The 25992-nt window shown below is 44.6% G+C and overlaps 1 protein-coding gene across 1 annotated transcript in view; it reads right to left on the minus strand.

The window, feature by feature from the left end:
- The window catches only part of GPR19 (G protein-coupled receptor 19), a 28405-nt gene extending 5707 nt beyond the window's left edge, over positions 1-22698 (minus strand). The window contains exon 1 of the mRNA XM_077468817.1: positions 22547-22698. The gene's annotated coding sequence lies outside the window, so the exon portion shown is untranslated. The remainder of the gene's footprint in view (positions 1-22546) is intronic.
- Between the last annotated feature and the right edge of the window lie 3294 nt (positions 22699-25992).

Here is a 25992-nt window from a genome sequence, read left to right on the forward strand (position 1 = left end):
GGAGAATGGGTGGGGATGAGGAAAAGCAGAGAGGACATTGAAGAATGGGCGGGAATGAGGACAAAGAGAGAGGACATTGGAGAATGGGTGAGGATGAAGACAAAGAGAGAAGACATCGGTGAATGGGTGAGGATGAAGACAAAGAGAGAGGACATCGGTGAATGGGTGAGGATGAAGACAAAGAGAGAGGACATCGGTGAATGGGTGAGGATGAAGACAAAGAGAGAGGACATTAGAAAATGGGTGGGGATGAGGACAAATAGAGAGAACATTGGAGAATGGGTGGGGAAGAGAACAAGGAGAGAGGACATTGGAGAATGGGTGGGGAAGAGAACAAGGAGAGAGGACATTGAAGAATAGGTGGGGAAGAGAACAAGAAGAGAGGACATTGGGGAATAGGTGGGGAAAAGAACAAGGAGAGAGGACATTTGAGAATGGGTGGGGATGAGGACAAGGAGAGAGGACGTTGGAGAATGAGTGGGGAAGAGGACAAAGAGAGAGGACATTGAAGAATGGATGAGATGAGGACAAGGAGAGAGGACATTGGAGAATGGGTGGGGATGAGGACATGGAGAGAGAGGACATTGAAGAATGGATGGGATGAGGACAAGAAGAGAGGATATTGGAGAATGGGTTGGGGAAGAGAACAAGGAGAGAGGACATTGGAAAATGGATGGGATGAGGACAAGGAGAGAGGACATTGAAGAATGGGTGGGGATGAGGACAGGGATAGAAGACAGTAGAGAATAGATGGGGATTAGGACACAAAGAAGGGACGTTGGAGAATGGGTGGGATGAGGACCAGGAGAGAGGACATTGGAGAAAAGGTGGGGATGTGGACAAAGAGAGAGGATATTGGAGAATAGGTGGGGAAGAGGACAAGGAGTGAGGAGGATGGGTGGGGATGAGGACAAAGAAAGAGGACATTGGAAAATAGTTGGAGATAAAGACAAAGAGAGAGGACATTAGAAAATGGGTGGGGATGAGGACAAGGAGAGAGGACATTGGAGAATGGGTGGGGATGAGGACAAAGAGAGAGGACATTGGAGAATGGATGGGGATTAGGACAAAGAGAGAGGACATTGGAGAATGGGTGGCGATGAGGACAAGGAGAGAGGGCATTGGAGAATGGGTGGGGACAAGGAGAGAGGACATTGGAGAATGGGTGGGGATGAGGACAAGGAGAGAGGACATTGGAGAATGGGTGGGGATAAGGACATCAGAGATGAATACAAATTAATAGAAGATATTGAAGAAAAGGAGGAAGAGGACAGAGCACATTAGAAGTTGACATATACAGTTGTTGAAATGAGTAGATAGCAAGAAGAAGAATTTGATGATAAGAAATAGAAAAAAAACAAGAAAATAATTAATTAATGCAAACATTTTGTATATTTTCATGATTTGTTTTTAAATGCATATGAAAATAAAACTAAATGGTAACCATGAACACCTAACACAATATCTCACAAAAGTGAGTGCACCCCTCACATTTTTGTAAATATTTTATTATATCCTTTCATGTGACAACACGGAAGAAATTACACTTTTTCTACTTTTCTATGTAAATTAGTGAGTGTACAGCTTGTATAACAGTGTAAATTTGCGGTCCCCACAAAATAACTCAACAAACAGCCATCAATGTCTTAGATCATTGATTGAGACAGTGAGTACACACCTAAGCGAAAATGTCCAAATTGGGCCAAATTAGCCATTTTTTCCTCCGTCATGTGACTCGGTCTCAGGTGTGAATGGGGAGCAGGTGCAGATCCCCCCCATGATCACAGATTTCAACTCCATCACAGATCCGCCCCATCATCACAGATCCCCCCATCATCACAGATCCCCGCCCATCACAGATCCCTCTCCACCACAGATTCCCCTCCATCATCACAGATCCCCCCATCATCACAGATCCCCCCCATCACAGACCCCACTCCATCACAGACCCCCCATTAAAGATCCCACTACATCACAGACCCCCCATTACAGATCCCTTCATTATAGACCTCACTCCATTACAGACCCCACTCCATCACAGACCCCCCATTAAGACCCCCCTAGCATAGACCCCACTCCATCACAGACCCCCATTACAGACCCCACTCCATCATAGACCCTCCCATTACAGACCCATCCATTATGCACCCCACTCCATTACAGACCCCTCCATCACAGGCCCCACTCCATCACAGGCCCCACTCCATCACAGGCCCCACTCCATCACAGGCCCCACTCAAAGGGCGGGTGTTTTCAAGTTAAAGGTGGGTGATTGGTTGCTGGGACCGTCCCACTGTCTAGCAACCAATCACCTGCTCTGTAACTTGAAATTTCCCGCCCTTTGTCTGGACCTGCAGCGCTTCCAGGCTTGTGTGAATAAGCTAGGGCAGTGTGGGGAAGGGGTGGAAGGGGGAGTGATGCAATGATGTAAAGTAGAGACTTGCTGCCCCTACCATATTATCAAGGATGTTAGTGGCAGTGGCAGGCAGGGCGAGCCGGCAGAGGGGAGAGAACACTCAGGCAACTATTTGGCGAGGCTGCAGGCTGCATAGGGCTGCTACTGGGCACGGATTCGGCCCGCGGTCTGCCAATTAGTGATGCCTAGCCTAGGCTATAAGAAGATTGCCAAGACCCTGAAACTGAGCTGTAACACAGAGGCCAAGACCATACAGCGGTTTAACAGTACAGGTTCCACTCAGAACAGGCCTCGCCATGGTTGACCAAAGAGGTTGAGTGCACATGCTCAGTGTCATATCCAGAGATTGTCTTTGGGAAATAGATGAATGAGTGCTGCCTGGCTGTCGTCCCAGAAGGAAACCTCTTCTAAAGATGATGCACAAGAAAGCCTGCAAACAGTTTACTGAAGACAAGCAGACTAAGGACATGGATTACTGGAACCATGTCCTGTGGTCTTATGAGACCAAGATAAACTTATTTGGTTCAGATGGTGTCAAGCGTGTGTGGTGGCAACCAGGTGAGGAGTACAAAGACAAGTGTGTCTTGCCTACAGTCAAGCATGGTGGTGGGAGTGTCATGGTTTGGGGCTGCATGAGTGCTGCTGACACTGGGAGCTACAGTTCATTGAGGGAACCATGAATGACAACATCTACTGTGACATACTGAAGCAGAGCATGATCCCCTCCCTTTGGAGACTGGGTCGCAGGGCAATATTCCAACATGATAACGACCCCAAACACACCTCAAAGATGACCACTGCCTTGCTAAAGAAGCTGAGGGTAAAGGTGATGGACTGGTCAAGCCAGTCTCCAGACCTAAACCCTATTGAGCATCTGTGGGGGACCCTCAAATGGAAGGTGGAGGAGCACAAGGCCTCTAACATCCACCAGCTCTGTAATGTCGTCATAGGGGAGTGGAAGGACTCCAGTGACAACCTATAACGCTCTGGTGAACTCCATGCCCATGAGGGTTAAGGGTGTGCTGGAAAATAATAGTGGACACACAAAATATTGACACTTTGGGCCCAATTTGGACATTTTCACTTAGGGGTGTACTCACTTTGTTTGCTAGCGGTTTAGACATTATTGTCTGTGAGTTGAGTCATTTTGAGGGGACAGCAAATTTACACTGTTATGCAAGCTGTACACTCAGTGCTTTACATTGTAGCAAAGTGTCATTTCTTCAGTGTTGTCACATGAAAAGATATAATAAAATATTTACAAAAATGTGAGGGGTGTACTCACTTTTGTGAGATACTGTAAATGGCTCAATATTTGTGTTGTTTGGGCTATAAACCAGCAGATCTCATTAGTGGACAGTTGGATAAATGGCTTATATTTATTTAGGCTGTATTTTGTCTAAAAATTAGTGTTTGGTGCACAATTGAATAAATGGTTCTATATTTAGTGTTTTGGGGCTATAAACCAGCAGGTGTGGATGTACAGTTGGATAAATGGCTCTATAGTTAAGGTGTATCAGGGCTACAAACCAGCGGCACTCGATGTACAGTTGGACACTGGAAAATAATATTCAGTATTAATAGGAAGGACACACAAGACATGAACTCCTTGGCTTATGTGTTTGTGAGGGGAGTGATATCATTTGCTGTAAGAAGGCTATTAGTACAATCTACTTGAGAGAGGGAGCAGACTACTATTCTGGGGAAAATCTGTCCTGCGTGGTGCTTCTCATGCAACACGCCCAGCATCTCTGACGTCTGGGTTTCCATGGCACTGTCTGAATGCAGCACAGTGCGATGGTCATTATGCGACCTTGGAGACCGTATAGATAATGAGGAAATGGGGGGGCAGATAGAGAAGATGGGTTGAATTAATTAGCTTAAAAGGCCCTTCACATCCAAATTGTGCCCATTAACCCCTGTAGTGCTGCAGATGTGACCAGGCGTGTCTGTGACATCACTGTCAGAAGCTATAAACGAAAACAAACCTTTCCCGCTTTCAGCACACTTTACAGAAAAGCAGGGGGGCCAGAGACGGGTGCAAACCAAGGAACCCATACTGTAAATTAGGGGCACATGTATAAAGGGAACGAAAAAATGGTTAGGCCAACATTTGTCAGTCGCTGCCCAAAAGGTCAAAAGATGTGAAAAGCATTCAGCCCCCAACAAGTTTACTGAATCAACTTATATAGCGCTGACATATTCTGCAGTGTTGTACAGAGAACACTGAGCCAGTCACATCATTCTCTGCATCAGAGGAGCTTACACTCTAATGTCCCACTACAGTCATGCACCATCTTTATTTTAGATTTAAATAGCTCTGACATATTCCGCAGTACTGTACAGAGAACACTGAGCCAGTCACATCAGTCTCTGCACCAGAGGAGCTTACAGTCTAATATCCCACCCTCCGTCAGACAATTATTATATATTTAAATAGCTCTGACATATTCCATTGTGCTGTACAGAGAAAACTGAGTCCTTCACATCAGTCTCTGCACCAGAGGAGCTGACACTCTAATGTCACACTACAGGCACACCAACATTATTAGGGATGCACTGATACAGTTTTTTTTATTGGCGAGTACAAGTACCGATATTTTGTGGTGCGATTTGCGTTCTTACAAAAGGAGTGCAAATCGCACTGTGATTTGAACAGAAATGCAGTGTGATTCCTCTCCGAATCGCATGCGGTTTCCTCACCAGTCCTGTGTGATCCCAGGCTTGTCATATAGCGATTTCGGCCTGGGATCACACAGGAGTGATGACGCATACAATTCAGACAGGCATCGCACTGCATTCCTGTTCATATTGCATGAGATTCTTTGTAGTGTGATTTGCGATCATTAATTTTGCATGCACGAATATCTCACTGCAAATTATCGGTTTTGGTATCAGGAGCATTTTCATTAGTATGAGTACTCGTGAAAATACTCAGTATGGACACTGATACTGGTATCGGTGTATCCCTAATTATTATTATACATTTAAATATTAATAACATATTCCATAGTGGTATACAGAGAACACTGAGCCATTCACATCAGTCTCTACACCAGGGGAGCTGACACTCTAATGTCACCACCCCGTCACACTATATATTAGTAACATATTCCATAGTACTGTACAGTAAGGGGTAGGGAAAGAGGGAGCACCTAATATCCAAAGAAATGTAAAAAAAAAAGGGTTATATTTTGTAGTCATTTATTGAAAAAAGCATAAAATGGTCAACTAACCCGTTTCGGCAGAAAAGACTTCCCCTTCCTCAGGGCTGCAACTGTTTGTAGGCTGGGGAACAGGGAAAATCCCACACAGATCACTGTGTTGGCAGCGGAAGCATTGACTGTCGATGCTGCCACTGCCAACACAACGATCTTAGATCAATTCCGATTCTGGTATTACAAACACACCCGTGTGGGATTTTCCCTGTTCACCAACCTACAAACAGTAGTAGCCCTAAGGAAGGGGTAGTCCTTTCCCCCAAAACAGGTTGCCTTGACCATTTATGCTTCTTTCAATAAAGGACCACAAAATATAACCCTTTTTTTGCATTTCTTTGGATATTGGGTGCTCCCTCCTCCCCTTCCCCTTACATGCTGTAACTACCTCAAGGACGTACCCAAAGGCAGCAGCCCAGGCCCCAAAAAGGGCTCACCATCATCTTCCAGGTGTGGTGGAGCAGAAAGCATTGAGAAGAGAACTCTTCCATCCTACCACTACCATCACCTAGTCATCGACTTACAACCAACTGAGTCAGTCCAGAGTGATCTCCAACCCTACAGATAGCTCTGACATATTCCACAGTGCTGTACAGAGAACACTGAACAATTCACATCAGCCTCTGCTGCAGTGGAGCTGACACTCTAATGTCCCATCACAGTCACACTATTATTATTATGCATTGAAATATCTCTGACATATTCCACAGTGCTGTACAGAGAACAACGGCCGATGTTCGAGTCGAACACTGAGCTTATCTATATTCACATAGCTTAAAGAAGAGCTAGAATGAAATATTTGGTATGTTCTCATGTGAAATGCAGCATGCTAAGTAAGGTGCAATGTAACATGACCAGGTATTTATTACCTCCCACAGAAATGACAGTACTACAGCTGACAATACCTTCATGCCTTTTTTTTTTCTCTCCAGAAGGACAGCACCATCTTTGCTCAGGCATCATCCAGAGTTACCATCTACTTCCCGGACTGAGATCCAAGCACAGAGATGACACAGTCATGTCAATCCTGGTGCCTGTGCAGTTCTTCCCTTTGTTCACAAATGTCTGACACAGATCAGCCACTAACACCGATCAACCTCTCACCTTGTGATATGCTACTGTTCTGTATATAAAAAAGGCAAATTCTTGCTTTCAAAATCTTACCTGTGCTGTAAGCACCTTTGCTCTGATTGTCAATATCCAGAGACATCTGTTGTTGTGTGTGCACCTACGTCACCTATCACTGTGCGTTTGTAGAAACATAGAGGATTTTATCTCTTGTATAAACAGCTGTATGAGAGATCAGCGTTCACCTATTGTACTGTGATTACCGGCTTCCTCCACTTGTACACATGTCCCTTCCATGTCTTTAAGAGCCCATTTACACTATTGTGTTGCTGTAATGCACACGTGTTTTTGTGCATTGAATTTTGAATGGGCTGCATGATGTAACACTGAAAATATTTTTTTCAGTGTAACGCACCCCAATGCTTAAATGGTCCAATTCTGCCGTAAATCACAAGGGCATTGACTTATGCTGCCTAAATGCCCTCGGGTGTCTTAGAGTTGCAATGCATAGCCCTAAAAGTAGTTGTAAAGGTTTTTTACCTTCATAAATTGTATGCATGAAGGGAAAAAAAACTGTGTTCAGCAGCGCCTCCAGCACCCCCCCCCCCTTACCTGAGCCCCATCCCGATCCAGTAATGTGCACAAGAGCCTCGGCTCTCCCAGGGCTTAGACAGCAGTAGTAGCCATTGCCTCCCGGTACTGTCAAAGACAGTCAGTGAGCCAATGAGGAGAGAGCATGGGTGGGGCCAAGTGCTGTATGAATGGACGCACCGAGCAGCAGCTTGCGAACGAGCCTGCTCAGGTTCCATAATAGCAAGCTGCTTGCTATGGGGTCCACTCAGCAGGTGGGAGCCAGGAGAGTCAGCGGCGGACCCCAGAAGAGGAGGATTGGTGCTGCTCTGTGCTAAACCATTACACAGAGCAGGTAAGTATGATATGTTTGTTATTTAACCACATGCCGACCAGCCACCACAGTTATACTGCGGCAACATGGCTTGGCTGTGCGAATTGCCATCATGGTACGTTGGTACCATAAACGGGCCCCCACTTGCCCCCCGAGCCGATGCGAGTGCCCGGCAGTCTTGATCACCACCGGGCTCCTGCGATCGATCGGGGCACACGGAGAACCCGGAACTGTGTGTGCCTCTGAGGGGAGAACTGATAGATCGTCTGTTCATACAGCATATGAACAGACGATCTGTTATCTTCCCTGCACAGTCCCCACCCCCCTTCAGTTAGAACATAAACTAGGACACACTTAACCCCTTCACTGCCCTTTAATGTTAACCCCTTCACTGCCAGTGACATTTTTACAGCAATCAGTGCATTTTTTTGCACTGATCGCTGTATTAATGTCAATGGTCCCAAAAATATGTCAAAATTGTCCGACGTGTCCGCCATAATGTCACAGTCACGATAAAAATCAGATCGCCGCCATTACTAATTAACCAATTTAAAAAAATAATAATAAAAATACCATAAATATAACCCATATTTTGTAGATGCTATAACTTTTGCGCAAACCAATCATTATACACTTTTTTACCAAAAATATGTAGAATACGTCAGAATGCGTAAGAATATGTATCGGCCTGAACTGAGGGAAAAAAAAATTTTTTATCCTTTTTTGGGGGTATTTATTTAGCAAAAAATAAAATATTATGCGTTTTTTTCAAAATTGTCGCTCTTATTTTGTTTATAGCGCAAAAAATAAAAACGCAGAAGTGATCAAATACCACTCAAAGAAAGCTCTATTTGTGGGGAAAAAAGGACGTTGATTTTGTTTCGTAGCCATGTCGCACAGCCGCGCAATTGTAGGTTAAAGCGATGCAGTGCCAAATCGTAAAAAGTGCTCTGGTCTTTGGCCAGCCAAATGGTCCGGGGCTTAAGTGGTTAAAAAAAAAAAGCCTTTAAAGTGGTTGTAAAGGATGAAGGTTTTTACCATGCATGAAGGTAAAAAACCTTCAGTTTCCACCCCCCCCCCCCCTAATACTTTCCTAAGCTCCTTCTCGATCCAGAGATGTGCATAAGACCCAAAGCTCTCCTGGTTCTCTCCCTCTCGATTGGCTTACTATACTACTACGATACTGCTGTCAATAACAGCCAGTGGGGGGGGGGTTTGGGGCAGGCACGGCTGAGCCATGCTCTCTTTTCCTCATGGAAGCAGAGAGCAGGCTCAGGAGAGAGTACGCACACAAGTGGCTTGCTATGGAGGGGCTGCTCTGTGCAAAACCACTCCACAGAGAGCAGCTAAGTATGACATCTTTGTTTTTGTTTTTTTACAATCACTTTAAAGTGGTTGTAAACTCTGTTTAAAGTGGTTGTAAACTCTGTATAAAAAAAAAATCGCAACACATAGTAGCTCATTATGAAATACTTAACTTAGATTGAAGTTATTTCCAGGTTTGTGGGCTTGTGATTGGCCGGAAGCGCATTGATGTCACCACACAGCTCCTGAAAAAACAGGAACAGCAAGCCGTTTCTTCGGTGTGCATGTGCCGATGGCGTCTGCACATGCGGATACAGTGAATATCTCCTAAACTGCGTTTTTTATTAATCTTTGTCACATACAAGATACATTGAAAAACATAGTACATAGTGAATTCAGTGTCCTTTTAACAATTCGTCAGTAGCAAGTGTGTTTACATATTTCCCCTCAGCTCCTCTTAATCACATTCTGCACATATTCATTCAAGTAATCTTGTAGTTGAATCCATGACGAATAAACATATTTTATTTTTATCAATAAGCAACTCTAACTAACTAAACACTTGCACATATAGCCCGAACTGGTGATTTCTTAAGACGCCATAGTTCTCTTTTTAAATGGTGCAAATTTAGGAGATATTCACGGTACCTACAGGTAGGCCTTATTATAGGGTTACCTTTAGGTTAAAGTGGTGGAACTGGGTTTACAATCACTTTAATACCACTATAATTCCATGCCTTAGCCCCCATTCACACCGGTGCAACCTGTCATGCGATTTGACAGTTTCAAACCACATGACAAGTTGCAACTCATTGCTGGCAATGGTACCATTCATATCACCGCAATTCATGTTGCAGCGATTATAAAAAAAGTTCCTGCACTACTTTTTACAGATTTCATTGCGACTTGCATAGACTTCTGTTTAATGAAGTCGCAAGTGGAAATGAAATCGGCAGTGCAAATGGCACTGATGTGCGGCTTTGAAATTGCGCTGAAGTAGCCCTGAACCAGGGCTTAATGTGCATTTGGGTAACATGCTGAGAAGTGTAGGTTTCTATTGTGCATTAATTACCACAACACATTAGTGTGGATGGGCCCTAAAGTACAGTTTAAGTGGTTGTATAGTCGATTTAGGTACTTTTACCTACAGGAAAGCCTATAATAAGGCTTACCTGTAGGTGAAAAAAATATCTCCTAAACCTGTACGGTTTAGGAGATATTCCCCTCGCAATGCGCCGCTGACTGCAGCGGCACATGTGCAGAGGGGATTCTCGGCTGGAAGTCCGTCTGACTGCGGACCCTGCCGGGAATAAATCTCCCGTGCGCATGCGCAGGGGTGACGATATTGCGGCTCCGGCCACTCACAGCGCCGGAGCCGAGATACCCGGAAGAAACGCAGAGGGAACATGTCCGCTCCCTCGGCGTGGATCGGGCCAGATGTCGGGGCCTCATTCTAAGGTAAGTATTTCATAATGAGCTAGTATGGTGCATACTAGCTCATTATGCCTTTTCCTTTGCAGGTGAGTTAAAAAAAAAAAAAATTCAGCGGGTATACAACCGCTTTAAAGGGAAAAAAATGCATTTAAACCTTATCCACACAGGAAGAGCAAAGGTGTCCAGGGGAGGATAAAGCAGCGTAAAAAGGCACCTAAAGCTGCATTTTGCAAACTCCTTTATGCTCATTCTCCTGAACACACAAGCGATGGGCTTTTTTCTGCATCTAAACCACTGTAAGCACCTATGTGTGCAAGGACACATAGGGGGATATTTACAAAAGGCAAATCCACTTTGCACTGCAAGTGTACTTGGAAGTGCATTCGCTCTAAATCTAAGGGGTAGATCTGAAATGAGGGGAAGCTCTGCTGATTTTATCATCCAATCGTGCAAGCTAAAATACAGTTTTTTATGCATGTCCCCCTCGGATCTACAGCAACTTTACTTCCAAGTGCACTTGCAGTGCAAAGTGGATTTTCCTTTAGTAAATAACCCCCATAGGCTAACATAGAATGGTGTTTAGAGGCAGAAAAACATGCCAACTGCTTCCAATAGCTGTGTTTTTAATGCTGTGTGCATGAAGCTTTAGGGTGGCCGTAAACATCTCTGCTGGGGTTATCAGTTTTTTCCTGTTCTATCCACTATGTCATTTACTGACTGCAGATAGTAAACAAGTTCTCTCATTTCAGTAGCCAATGCAGGCATTGCCACTCTCAGCCTTACTGAAAACAGCTATAATGTGCAGGAGCAATGGCAATTTGATGTAAAATAGAGATAAAAGCAATACAGAAAATAACAGAGTAAAAAATAAGTATATGAATGTTTCAGCAGACATATACACTCACCGGCCACTTTATTAGGTACACCTATTCAACTGCTTGGTAACACAAATTGCCAATCAGCCAATCACATGGCAGCAACTCAATGCATTTAGGCATCTAGATGTGGTGAAGACGACTTGAAGTTCAAATAGAGCATAAGAATGGGGAAGAAAGGGGATTTAAGTGACTTTGAACGTGGCATGGTTGTTGGTGCCAGACCAGCTGGTCTGGGAATTTCACACACAACCATCTCTAGGGTTTACAGAGAATGGTCCGAAAAGGAGAAAGTATCCAGTGAGTGGCAGTTGTGTGGAGGAAAATGCCTTGTTGATGTCAGAGGTAAGAAGATAATGGGCAGACTGGTTTGAGATGATAGAAAGAAACAGTAACTCTAATAACCACACGTTACAGCCAAGGTATGCAGAATACCATCTCGGAACGCCCAACACATCGAACCTTGAAGCAGATGGGCTACAGCAACAGAAGACCATACTGGGTGCCACTCCTGTCAGCTAAGAACAGGAAACTGAGGCTACAATTTGCACAGGCTCACCAAAATTGGACAACAGAAGATTGGAAAGACGTTGCCTGGTCTGACGAGTCTCGATTTCAGCTGCCACATTCAGATGGTAGGGTCAGAATTTGGCGTAAACAACATGAAAGCATGGATCAGACTGGTGGTGGTGTAATGGTGTGGGGGATATTTTCTTGGCACACGTTGCGCCCCTTAGTACCAACTTTGTTGGTGACCATGTCTATCCCTTTATGACTACAGTGTACCCATCTTCTGATGGCTCCTTCCAGCAGGATAATGCACCATGTCACAAAGCTCAAATCATCTCACCACTGGTCTCTTGAACATGACAACGAGATCACTGTACTCCAATGATCTCCACAGTCACCAGATCTCAGTCCAATAGAGCATCTTTGGGATGTGGTGGAACAGGAGATTCACATCATGAATGTGCAGCTGACAAATCTGCAGGAACCTGTGTGATGTTATAATGTCAATATAGACCAAAATCTCAGAGGAATGTTTCCAACACCTTATTGAATCTATGCCACAAAGAATTAGGGCTGTTCTGAAGGCAAAAGTGGGTCTAACCTGGTACTAGCAAGGTGTAACTAATAAAGGGTCCAGTGAGCGTACATAGACTATAGTTTTCTAAGATCTACATAAGGGCCTCATCACACTTATCTGTCGTGTTGCATGCCTATTAATTTTACATGGGCCCCCAAAAGGAATAGATGGGCCAAGACATACACCCACCTCAGTTGTCTTTTAGGAGTTTTTACCATTTTCATTAAACAGAATGAATGAATTAATTTACTAATGCCCCCTTCCCTCATAGGCAAAAAGCAGCTCCTGCCCAGATGGCCATTCAGTGTAGAGTGAAGGTGATAAGAGGGGTCAACAAGTGAATGTTTTCTAACTCTGCAAATGTGATTTAGAACTAGGAGAACATCACTTTGGAAATCTTTACTCTGGGCACAATATACTTCTCCATAACCAAGGATATAAATCTACTTTGTGTGTACCAAATGCTTTTGCAAACCCAAAAATTACTAGCAGTTACATCATCATGTGCTGAACATAGCCTGTGCAGAGAGCAGAGCTGTGGGGGGAACCCAGCAGACCCCACCCACTACAGGCTGCCTGCAGAAAACTACAGGAGGGGGTGGAGACAAGACCAGTCACCCTGTACAAGAAGAGAGAGCAGCAGTGATCGGTCTTTATTACAGGAAGCTCCTACACTGAGGCAAAATTTTACTGGATTATTGCACAGATCTAGAAGGAATACACAAACAAGTAATAATACATACTCCTCATTTATTTAGACAATAACTGCTTATTCCATCATTTCTTAAAGAGGGATTCCACCTACAAAAAAAATATCAAAAGCCAGCAGCTATAAATACTACAGCTGCTGACTTTTAATAAATGGACACTCACCTGTCCCGGGGTCCAGCGATGTCAGCAGCCGAGACCGATCGATCGCTCGGCTCTCGGCTGCTGCCATTCTCGGTGAGGGAATCGGGAAGTGAAGCGTTGCGGCTTCACTTCCCGATTCCCTACTGCGCATGCGCGAGTCACGCAGCACAATGGGAATGGTCCGCGCTGTCTCTGGGACTTGTGTGTCCCCCAGCAGACAGCGCACCGAGACAGGAAACGGCATAGACTCCCGTGGTTGTCTATGCCTGGAAGTGGGTGCAAATACCTGTCTTAGACAGGTATCTGCACCCCCCTCCCTCCTGAAAGGTGCCAACTGTGACACCGGAGGAGGGGGGAGGGTTCCAATGAGCGGAAGTTCCACTTTAGGTTCTAATTTATTACAACTTTTATCTTCATCTTCCTAAAATGTGTAAAACATCTCCCACTGCTGGTCATTTACTTATTATTATTGATATTAATACAAATAATAATGATCAAATGATCAAATACCACCAAAACAAAGCTCTATTTGTGGGGAAAAAAGCACATCAATTTTGTTTGGGTACAACGTTGCACGAGCACGCAATTGGCAGTTAAAGCGACGCAATGGCGAATCCCAAAACGTGCTCTGTTCAGGAAGGGGGTAAATTCTTCTGGGGCTAAAGTGGTTAAGGAATGTGTTTAAGTGAAAATGTTTGTGCCTGGAGTTCAGCTTTAAGATATAAACTCTGAAGACTAAAGCCTCGTACACGCAATCAAGTTTTTGGACAACCATTCATCTGTTTTTTACGAAAATTCTAGTATGACAGAATTCAACTTCAGAAGTGATGTCACGTGTTGAATAGTTTTGTATGTATATGTTTGTTTCTGAGTATGCATAGTCTTACGATTTTTTTCAGACGAAAACTGCACCGATTAAACGAAAATCGGACGTTGGGTTCACGTACGACAAAAATGTTATAGTCTGCAATCTGCACATCCAGCTTTTGTTGGACGAAAAATTGGAATCGGCTATCGAAAGCACCGTACTAATGATCTGAAATCTGACTTCTGATTTTCGTATAGTGAAAAAAGGGGAAAGGTCTGGTGTCACCAGCGATTTTCTTATCGTGTGTATGGGCCTTTAGGTTAACTCACATAGGGAATTTTCCTCTGATACATGAGTATTGCAGTATGACCTGAAGGGGTTCTCACCGCAGGACAAGGCAAGTATGCAGTAAAGCAGAGGTTAGCTAGTGTTAGGGCTTCGTTTAGAGGCTATGTTTAGGGTAATGGTAGGCTTAGGGGTTCAGCATTATAGGGGTTAAAAAAACACTTTGCCCATTCGGTGCACATTGCCCACCCTCCCTTGAAATATATACCTACCTAGCCACACTCCCCTCACTACTGGAGCCCCCGCTATCAGAGCAGGTCTTTTAGATATGGGGTGGCATGTGACATCTCTTATGTAGCAGTGCCTGAGCCTGAGTGACTAATCGCCAGGCCCGAACATGGCAGGGAGGAGGGAGTGCCATGGCTTCAATATCAGTTGACACCAGAGCTTAGATAGGCGCAAATGCTGCGGCAGTGCAGAAAAGAGTGTTGCCGCCTTGAAGACACAAAGTGGCAGTGTCACTTTAAGTGTAAAGGCATTTTTTCTTAGTTTTTGATGGAGTAGGGAAGGGTTAAGGTGACCATACACTGTAAAATCTGATTGTACAATCTCCTGTAGATCTACCATCAACTATATAGTGCAAGAGCCTGCCTGATTTGATGGAAACAATGGAATGAATTGTTTAGGTGTGTCCTCAAATTAAACAGTTTTGGTAAAACCAGCTACACATAGATTAAAATTCAGCGGCTTCAACAGGAACTGAACAAAATTTTGATCCATGTACCGATCTACTGATCGACTCCTACACAACCAGCCTGCTGGAAAATTTCCATATGATCAACGTTGCTGGCTAGTCAGAAGTCTCCCTGCTGTCTGAATACAATAGTGCAGTGGGGATTTCTCCCATTCACAAGTGTGTGGATGGGGGAATAAATAGTGTTGCCACCTGTCCAGGATTCACCCGGACAGTTCGGGTTTTCAATCATGTGTTCGGATTTCAGTCCACCTGAAGCCTGGACACATTATTGAGACCTGGCTGTGGCTGAGTGATTTGGCCACACCCACTGCGTTCCAAGGCACGCTCTGTGCGCTCCATTACTTCTCTCCTTGGGGCACCCAAACGTATCCCAGGTCTTTTATAATCCTATAGTGTTTACAGCAAAAAAATGAATAAAAAAATTGCCTTGTGCTTCTAAAGTGTTCGGGTTTGGCTTGAAGAAAAGGTAGCAACCCTAGGAATAAAGTCATTTTTTGATCTTTCATCCTGCTGGTGTGTGGGCTAATTAAAGTAGAACTATGGGTAAGGCTGGGTTCACACTAGTGCGAATTGTATGTGGCTATTCAGCTAAAAATTTGGGCTAAAATCGGACCTGAAACGGTAAACGAGGACGCACCGGACTCCTACTGTGAGCCGCTGCGTGCTCATATGTGAACCCAGCCTAAAATGTTTTCCTTCATTTTGGATAGAACAAGTGAGGGTTATAACCCCCCGTCAATTTTTTTTTCGCCATCTGTGTTCCATTGCAGAGATTTCCCTTCACTTCCTGTCTCATAGCCAAACAGGAAGTGAGAAGAAATCCCTGCAAATTAAGGGAATTCCTTGGGGACCCCCAGATTACCAGAACTAGTGTCCCTATTGGAAGATTTTCCCTCTCATACTTTTCTAGGGAAAAACCCAAAATGTGGGATTTTATTTTACTTTCAATGATAATGGTAAACAGGACAAATAGAGAGGATGAATCTCCCAAACAGGGGCACAGACAGCATGAAAAACTGATAGGTGTTCTAATCCCTCTCCACTCAAAGTTTTACCTTTAGTTAGGCCCCTTTCACACTGGGGCAGTGTGTGGGTCGGTGCTAATGCGCCGCTAATTTTAGCGGTGCTTTACCATCAATTTTGCGGCGCTATTCGGCCACTAGCGGCCAAGAAAGGCTTAAAACCACCCACTGCTGTGGTAAAAGCTGCAGCAGCACTTTGCCGGTGGTATAGCCACGCTGCCCATTGATTTCAATGGGTAGGAGCGGTGGAGGAGTGGTGTACACACCGCTCCAAAGATGCTGCTAGCAGGACTTTTTTTAGCGTCCTGCCAGCGCACCGCTCCAGTGTGAAAGCCCTCGGGGACTGGAGACACAGCAGCGGCTCTTTCAGGGCGATTTGCAGGCACTATTTTTAGCGCTGTAGCGCCTGCCAAGCGCCCCAGTGTGAAAGGAGTCTTATACTTTGGTAGAGATTGTATAGTTTATGGCCAGCTTTAGCCCTGGTTCGCATTGATGCTACTTTGAAATCGCGCTACTTCACTTGTAATGTAGTGTGATTTAAAAGTAGCAAGGTCAGCGCGATTTCAGCTGCTACTTGATAGACATCTGTGTGGCTTCATACACAGATGTCTATTGAAGTCGCACCTGAAATCGGCAAAAGTAGTGCAGGAACTACTTTTGCAAATTAGTGCAGCGCCGCAACATCGGCGTTGCACTGATTGGAACAGTGCCATTGCCTCCAATAGGCGGAGACTTGTCATGCTATTTAATCTCTCAAATTGCATGACAAATGGCTCCAATGTGAACATAGGCTTAAAGTCCCTGTTTTATTGCTGTGTTTTCTCCAGAGGGATTAACCCTCTCTATGCACTGGTTACTATTGTCAACCAGACAGAAAGTGACGGGAGAACCAAAAATCTTCCATTGGGGACCCTTGTTCCTATGACAACCCTCCTAAATGGAAATTCATTCACTTTGAAGAGATTTACTTTTTATTTCCTGCTACATCTCCAGGATAGATAGTAAAGGAAAATCTCCCCATTTAAATCTAAAGAAAAACATGTTTTGGTTTTACATACACTTTAGGCCCCATTCATATCTAGGGATTTGAGATTGCGGGCAGAACTGCAGCGATTCTCCCCACTATTCCAAATTGCAATGCTGGCAAAATGCAGCAAGCATGTGTAAACGTGGTGTGGTTTTGCTGTGCTCCCGGCTAACTGCATTGCATAAGCTTGTCACCCAGAAGAAGCTCCTGCTTTGCACAATGCGGTTTTGCCACAATTGCAGAGCGATTTATCACACCACAATTGCAGCAAAATTTAACCACAATTAGCTGCCATTAAAAATGAATCGCGTCTGAACACGCTTGCTGCATTTTGCCAGCATTCCAGTGCGATTTGAAATTGCAGGCAGAATCACAGCGATTTCGCCTAAGATCCCAAATCACTAAATGCAAAAGGGGCCTTAGGGTTAAGTGAGGACTTGCTAAGGGGTTACATTTTTTTACAGACTGTTAGACCCGTTTCATATTGGGGTGTTTTTCAGGCACTTTTGGCCTAAAAATAGCACCTTTAAAGCGCCTGAAAAACACCTCCCCTGCAGTCCCAGTGTGAAAGCCGGAGTGCTTTCACACTGGGCCGTTGCGCTGGCAGGATGTTAAAAAATGTCCTGAAAGCAGCATCTTTGGGGCGGTGAAGGAGCAGTGTATACACCGCTCCTCCACCGCTCCTGGCCATCTAAATGAATGGGCACCGCTGCCAAGGCACCTGCAAAGCGACTCCACAGTGGCGCTACACGGGCGCATTTAACCCTTTATTCGGCCGTTAGCGGGGGTTAAAAGCACCCCACTGGTGGCCGAATAGCACTGCTAAAATGACGGTAAAACTCTGCTAAAATTAGCAGCGTTTTACCATCAACGCGGCCTGCCAGCCCCAGTGCGAAAAAGGTCTTAGGTTTTCTGCAGATTCTTTACTTGTTTTTGCCTGAAGCCCCACACCAAACTACTATCTATCTATCTATCTATCTATCTATCTATCTATCTATCTATCTATCTATCTATCTATCTATATATATATATATATATATATATATATATATATATATATATATATACACATACATATACATACACACACACACGCAAAATATGTGGGTTTTTTTTTAACCATAAACCCCACTATAAGGACAGCCCTAAATGAACAGGGGGCTCGCTCACTTGTTCACTTTTGGGATATTTCTCATCTTCCTCATTGGTCTGATAGGGCAATGGTTACGGCATACACAGGGGGTAAATTATTTGCTCTCTTTTCTTCATAGAAAAGGGAAGGATTATCTACCGGTCAAAAAGATATTTTCCAAAGGCTGGCCATACATTATACAATTTCCTTGTACAATTTTCCTTTAGATTTACCAAAACCTCATAATATGAGGTCAGACATAAACAATTTCAATGTGTATGCAATCAGGCACTAAATAGTTGAAGGTAAATCTAATGGAAATTGAATAAGAAAATTGTATCATGTATGGCCAGCCTTAAGCCTCATACACACGATTTGATTTTTGGATGACAGAACATCTGATTTTTGTGGCATGCTAGTCTCATGTCGATAGTGTAGAGGTTACTAACAATATGAGAACTTTCATTTGACAGAATACAACGCCAGAAGTGACGTAACGTGTTAAATAGTTTTGTATGTATTGTTTCATTTCTGAGCGTAGTCTTGCTCTTACGATTTTTTCGTACAAAAAACGGACTAGTGAAATGTAAATCAGATGTTGAGTTCACATCCAACAAAAATGTTATAGTCTGCACATGCAGCTTTTGTTTGACGAAAAAGTGAAACCGGCTGTCGAAAGCACAGTACTAACGTTAAGATTTGCGGACAATTGGTCGTCGTAAGTGAGTAAGTGACTTGTATAGCACCACCTATGCGAACTGAATCGCCTTAGGGCGCTTTTTCTTGCCACCATCTGTGGCTTTTGCGCTGTCCTTTTACCCCGTAAGGTCCTGACATGCTTACAAACACATACAACATTGACATACACATATTAAGGCCAATTTTTTTTTAGACAAGGTCTAATTAACCTACCAGCATGTCTTTAGAGTGTGGGAGGAAACCGAAGTACCCAGAGGAAGCCCACGCAGGCACAAGGAGAACATGCAAACTCCAGGCAGATAGTGTCGTGGTCAGGATTTGAACCAGCAACCATATGGCTGTTAGGTGAAAGTGCTAACCACTACACCACTTGTAACACAATTGACATCCAAAAATCAAAGAGTGTGTATGGGCCTTTAGAGACCTCTACTCCAGTTATCTCCACTTGCTTCCAGGTCCCGTGCTAGCAGCCAGACTGATGTCTTGTGAATGCAGAAGGTCGGTTGATCGGCACGGGTGCCATTCAGAGAATGCTTTGCTTTTTCTGAATAAATGCAAAGCCTTCTTTGATTGGACAGGGTGAAGAGCGTGACATCACCTGCACACCTCATCCAATCAATCAGAGAATGGTTTGCCTTCATTCTGAAATTGCAAAGCATTCTCTGAATGGCACCCGTACCGAGCAACTGACCTTCCTAATTCACAAGGCATCAGCCTGGCTGCCATCGCAGGGCCTGGAAGCAAGTGGAGATAACAGAAGTAGCGGCATCATAGTAGATAATCCTTCCATTTTCTAGCGGTGTCTACTTTAGTGATTTCCGGCTTCTAGGGGCATTGGCCAGGTGTGGTATATATACAGTATCTCCCAAAAGTGAGTACACCCCTCACATTTTTGTAAATATTTTATTATATATTTTCATGTGAAAAAAGAAATGACACTTTGCTACAATGTAAAGTAGTGAGTGTACAGCTTGTATAACAATGTCAATTTGCTGTCCCTTCAAAATAACTCAAAACAAAGCCATTAAAGTCTAACCTGCTGGCAACAAAAGTGAGTACACCCTTAAGTGAAAATGTCCAAATTGGGCCCAATTAGTCATTTTCCTCACCGATGTTATTTGACTTGTTAGTGTTACAAGATCTCAGGTGTGAATGGGGAGCAGGTGTGTTAAATTTGGTGTTATCGCTCTCACTCTCTCATACTGGTCACTGGAAGTTCAACATGGCACCTCATGGCAAAGAACTCTGAGGATCTGAAAAAAAGAATTGCTGCTCTATATAAAGATGGCCTAGGCTATAAGAAGATTGCTGCCATTATTGCTGCAGAGGTTGAAGGGGTGGGGGGTCAGCCTGTCAGTGCTCAGACCATATGCTACACACTGCGTCAAATTGGTTGTCATCCTAGAAGGAAGCTTCTTCTAAAGATGATTCACAAGAAAGACCGCAAACAGTTTACTGAAGACAAGCAGACTAAGGACATGGATTACTAGAACCATGGCTTGTGCTCTGATGAGACCAAGATAAACTTTTGTGGTTCGGATGGTGTCAAGCGTGTGTGGCGGCAACCAGGTGAGGAGTACAAAGACAAGTGTGTCTTGCCTACAGTCATGCATGGTGGTGGGAGCGTCATGGTCTGGGGCTGCATGAGTGCTGCCGAAACTGGGGAGCTACAGTTCATTGAGGGAACCATGAATGCCAACATGTACTGTGAAATACTGAAGCAGAGCATGAGCCCCTCCCTTTGGAAACTGGGCTGCAGGGCAGTATTCCAACATGATAACGACCCCATACACACCTCCAAGACAACCATTCCTTGCTAAAGAGGGTAAAGGTGATGTACTGGTCAAGCATGTCTCCAGGCCTAAACCCTATTGAGCATCTTTGGGGCATCCTCAAATGTAAGGTGGAAGAGCGCAAAGTCTTTAACATTCACCAGCTCTATGATTTCATCATGGAGGAGTGGAGGAGGACTCCAGTGGCAACCTGTGAAGCTCTGGTGAAGTCCATGCCCAAGAGGGTTAAGGCAGTGCTGGAAAATAATGGTTGCCACACAAAATATTGACACTTTGGGCACAATTTGAACATTTTGCATCCACTTTTGTTGCCAGTGGTTTAGACATTATTGGCTGTGTGTTGAGTTATTTTGAGGGAACAGCAAATTTATACTGTTATACAAGCTGTACACTCACTACTTCCCTTGGATCGATGGTTAGTGGCAACCTCAGCCTGGACTCCCTCCTGGTCCTGCCCCAACGCATTTTGATCCGCCCCACGGAGCTTAATCATGGGGTTATACATAGTTTAATTACATTGGTCCAAGGTGAACCAATGTAGTTACGTATAACATACAGATGACTAGAAATTTTCTTTAACTTTATGTGCACTAAACAGCTCTAACCTATGTTATGGTGATGAGAAGAGTCTGAGATGTTTTGTCATGTCCTATGGTAACAATGCTGCTCCTCCAATGATACAGTATAGAGAGAGAGAGAGAGAGTGTTGTCCCCCTAGGACAGGAAGTCTGTTGCTGCCAGGATCACCAGGTAACAATAAAGTACAAAAGTCCACCACTACATCCAAGGTCTGTTAAGCTGCAATATATAAAAATGTTTATCTTGGAATAAAATACACTTTGACACTGGTCTTTTCTCAATGAATAGTACCCAGCACTTTCCACTATCTGTATGTAGGGAAATCTGGCCTAGTAATTCCTTATATATTCCTACAATCAATTAAGGCGGCAGTCTGTTGGGATCACGTTGTGCCCCCTTGTGTATGCAGCATCTCATCTGAAGCAGGGACCAGTATCAGAATTATTTGCAGAATCCTGCAGGCCTCTTAAACTCCATTGTGCGCCTGTAAAGTGCGAACATAGATTGTCCTCAGCCCCGGTACCACCCTGAGAACCCTGGATCTCCATGTGTGTCCCCCCCGATAGGACTAGGCCTGGCATCACTGCCCCTTACAGAGGGACTGTGTACAATCCAGGCTACGCTACATGTGTGACATCGACACCCCCCACCTAACATGGGGTCCCTCTCTTTTATACACAGCGCATCCCCCATGCTAGATAGATATATATATATATTTTTAGATCTCCATCCCGGTGTATAAATAGATGGCCTTCAGCTCCAATATTCTGTCATTATTGCAGCAACAATTATGGATGGGGTTCCCATCAACGGTGACATTAGATCTATCTATCTATCTATCTATCTATCTATATATATATATATATATATATATACACAGTATAAACATTTCATATTTCTCACACATGATACACACATATATATATATATATATATATATATATATATATATATACACTATAATATTTATCACACATGATACACATACATGTACATATTATATACACACACATGCATATATTCATAATGTAATATAGAGTGTTGCTAGGATCTCCCTTAAAGATTACTCACAATTACTGTATTCTATGATAATGCACAGTGACTGATACTCTGTATAATAACAATCACAGATTACTATTTATTGGATCCCCTCTGTACCAAAACACAATAATTAAAGGATTCCCTGATCAGAACACTTTCATTGTGAGTATTTCCTCTGTATAGTAAGATACATCGCCTGATGTCTTGCTAATAACAATAATAAAAGATAAAGAGTTAGACTCACCAGTGTGATACAATGTATCATTTCATCCTCCTCCTGATGTGGGATTAACCCCTGCAACTGCATCCCCCCCTCCTCTGCGATGATCCATCACACAGCCACCGAGACCTGAATCTGCACACTGAGCTGACTGCAACAAAGATCAGGGCTGACCCAACATAGGGACCCTCCTACCCCTCCATACTACAGGGAGGGGGTCTCATCCAGGCTCTGCCCCTCTCCATACACTATACACTGTCTTCATTCTACATGGGGGGTCTCAGCCATGCAATGCCCCTCTATATACCCTGTATACTGGCTTCATGCTTCATGTGGGGGTTTCATTCAGGATCTGCCCCTCTCTGTGCACTATAGACTGCCTTCATACTACTTGAAGGGTGTAGGGTCTCATCCAAGCACTGCCCCTCTCTATATACTATATATTGTCTTATTACTCCATGGGGGTCTCATCCAGACTCTGCCCCTCTCTGTACAGTATACACTGTCTTCATACTATATAGGGGGTCTTATTCAGGCACTGACCCGCATTGTACACTTCAGAATGTCTTCATACTTCATGAAAGTTTTATCCAGGCTCTTCCTCTCTATACACTATAGACTGTCTCCATATTACATGGAGGGGTCTCATTCGGGCTTTGCCCCTCTCTATACACTATAGACTGTCTTCATACTACATGGGGGGTGGGGGTCTTATCCAGACTCTGCGCTTTTCTGTATACGATAGACTCTCTCCATATTACATGGGGGTTGAATGCCGGTGTCTTATCATATAAGGTCCTCCATCCGATAGTGTCCGCTGCGTACTGCGCATGCGCAGTACGCAGCAACACAGATTCCGAAAATTGCAGAGATTGAACGGCGCCTGCGCCGTGAGTCCAGGTTCTATCCCCACTATCCAAGTGGACATAGAGTAGGAATATAAAAGAGCCGAGCGTGAAGCGTGGCGAGCGAAGCTCGCCCGCGAGGGGCCCTCTAATATTCACAACCCTATGTCCGCTTGGATGGTGGGGCTACCACCTCCACTCACGGCGCAGGCGCAGTTCAGCTTCGAAGATTTTCCGAAGCTTCATCTGCATGCGCAGTACGGCACGGACACTATATGATGGCCGGACACTATATGGCACAACACCGGCTTTGCCCCTCTCTATACATTATAAACTGTCCCCACACTACATTGGGGGTCTCATCTAGGCTCTGCCTTTTCTATACACTGTAGACTGACTTCATGCTACATGGGGGGGGGTCTTATTCAGGTTCTGCCCCTCTCTATACACTATAGACTGTCACTACACCACATAAGGGGAGGGGGGGGGGTCTCACCCAGGCTCTGTCCCTCTCTTCTAAACTATAGACTGCCTGTCTGCAAGCTAAATGGGGGGTCTCATCCAGAGTCCGGACTCTGCCCTCGCTATACACTATGAACTGTCTGCATACCACATGGGGGTCTCATTCAGGCTTTGCCCCTCTCTGTACAGTATAGGCTGCCTCCAACCTACAGAGAGGGGACCCACCCAGACTTTGTCCTTTATACACTATAGACAGTCTCCATACTATGGAGAGGGGTCTCATCCAGGCTCTGCCCCTCTCTATACTCTATAGACTGTCCCCACACCACATAGGGGGGGGGGGGTTCTCACCCAGGCTCTGTCCCTCTCTATAAATTATAGACTGCCTGTCTGCAAAATAAAAGGGGGGTCTCATCCAGACTCTGCCCCTTTCTATACACTATAGACTGCATACCACACAGGGGTCTCATTCAGGCTTTGCCCCTCTCTTTACAGTATAGGCTGCCTCCATCCTACAAAGAGGGGGACCCACCCAGACTTTGTCCCTTACTAGACACTATAGACCAGTGATGGCGAACCTTGGCACCCCAGATGTTTTGGAACTACATTTCCCATGATGCTCGACTACACTGCAGAGTTCATGAGCATCATGGGAAATGTAGTTCCAAAACATCTGGGGTGCCAAGGTTCGCCATCACTACTATAGACTGTCTCCATATTACTTGGAGGAGTCCTCATCTAGGTGCTGCCCCTCTCCATTCACAATGAATTGCCTTTACACTATATATAGACTGTCTCCCCACAAACTTCTTTATACACTATAGACTGTATACTACATGGGGGTCTCATTCAGGCTTTGCCCCTCTCTTTACAGTATAGGCTGCCTCCATCCTACAAAGAGGGGGAACCACCCAGACTTTGTCCCTTACTAGACACTATAGACTGTCTCCATATTACTTGGAGGAGTCCTCATCTAGGTGCTGCCCCTCTCCATTCACAATGAATTGCCTTTACACTATATATAGACTGTCTCCCCACAGACTTCTTTATACACTATAGACTGTATACTACATGGGGGTCTCATTCAGGCTTTGCCCCTCTCTCTACAGTGTAGGCTGCCTCCATCCTACAAAGAGGGGGGACCACCCAGACTTTGTCCCTCTTTATACACTATAGACTGTATACTACATGGGGGTCTCATTCAGGCTTTGCCCCTCTCTCTACAGTATAAGCTGCCTCCATCCTACAAAGAGGGGGACCCACCCAGATTTTGTTCCTCTTTATACACTATAGACTGTCTTCATACTATATAGAGGGGTCTCATCCAGGCTCTGCCCTTCTCTATACTCTATAGACCAGGCAATCTTACAGAGGTGGAGATCTACCTGAGCAACATGGGAGAAGTCAAAGATTGCCAGGCACAGTGTCACGCAGTGTTGTCTACACACACCCGATTTAAATTAATTGCCTTACTAGCATGTCACCAATTGCATGCATTGCATGGCAATCATGGGTTTAAATCAGGTGGTGAGGAGGCAACATATCACCTCCTCACCACCTGTCAAACATACAAGGATCGCTTTTTAGAGGAGCAGCAGTGCCTGCTGCACTTGTGAATAAGACCTTAGTCGCATTCAGCAGTGGCGCCTTTAGGGCTCGTTCACATGTACAGTTGGGGGTGGGGGTTGGTAAAACCCTGAGGTTGAGTTGCGGTTCTACCACCCCCAGTCCCCACCCCCTTTAGCTGCCGAGGCAGCAACCATAGGTGTACACATGCCGATGCAGGAATTAATCCCCCTGTTGCTTTTGGTGGGTGCTACCGCCTACCAATCGTGACCCATTCAAGTTAATGGGGCCACTCTGAAAGCGCTTTGCAGCTGCATGCTTCTGTGGCGTCCAAGGGTTTAAAGCAGAGGGTGAGAAAGCAACACAACACTGCCAGCTTTAACCCCTTGTTTGCTGTACTGCACAAGGTTGCAGGCACTTGCAGAGCAGCCTCATTCACTTGAATGGGTCATGCTTGTCAGGTGCTACACCCACCAACCATGACAGGGAGTATAACTCCTGCTGCGACATGTACACACCCCTGGCCACTGCAGCTAAAGGGGATGTGGTTTGGGCAGGTGTGATAAAAACACATCTTAACTTTGGGGTTTTACCACC

The sequence above is a fragment of the Lithobates pipiens genome, unplaced genomic scaffold, assembly GCF_037356315.1.
Source record: "Lithobates pipiens isolate NorthernLeopardFrog02 unplaced genomic scaffold, aLitPip1_a1.2 Scaffold_8, whole genome shotgun sequence".
Lineage (NCBI taxonomy): Eukaryota > Metazoa > Chordata > Amphibia > Anura > Ranidae > Lithobates > Lithobates pipiens.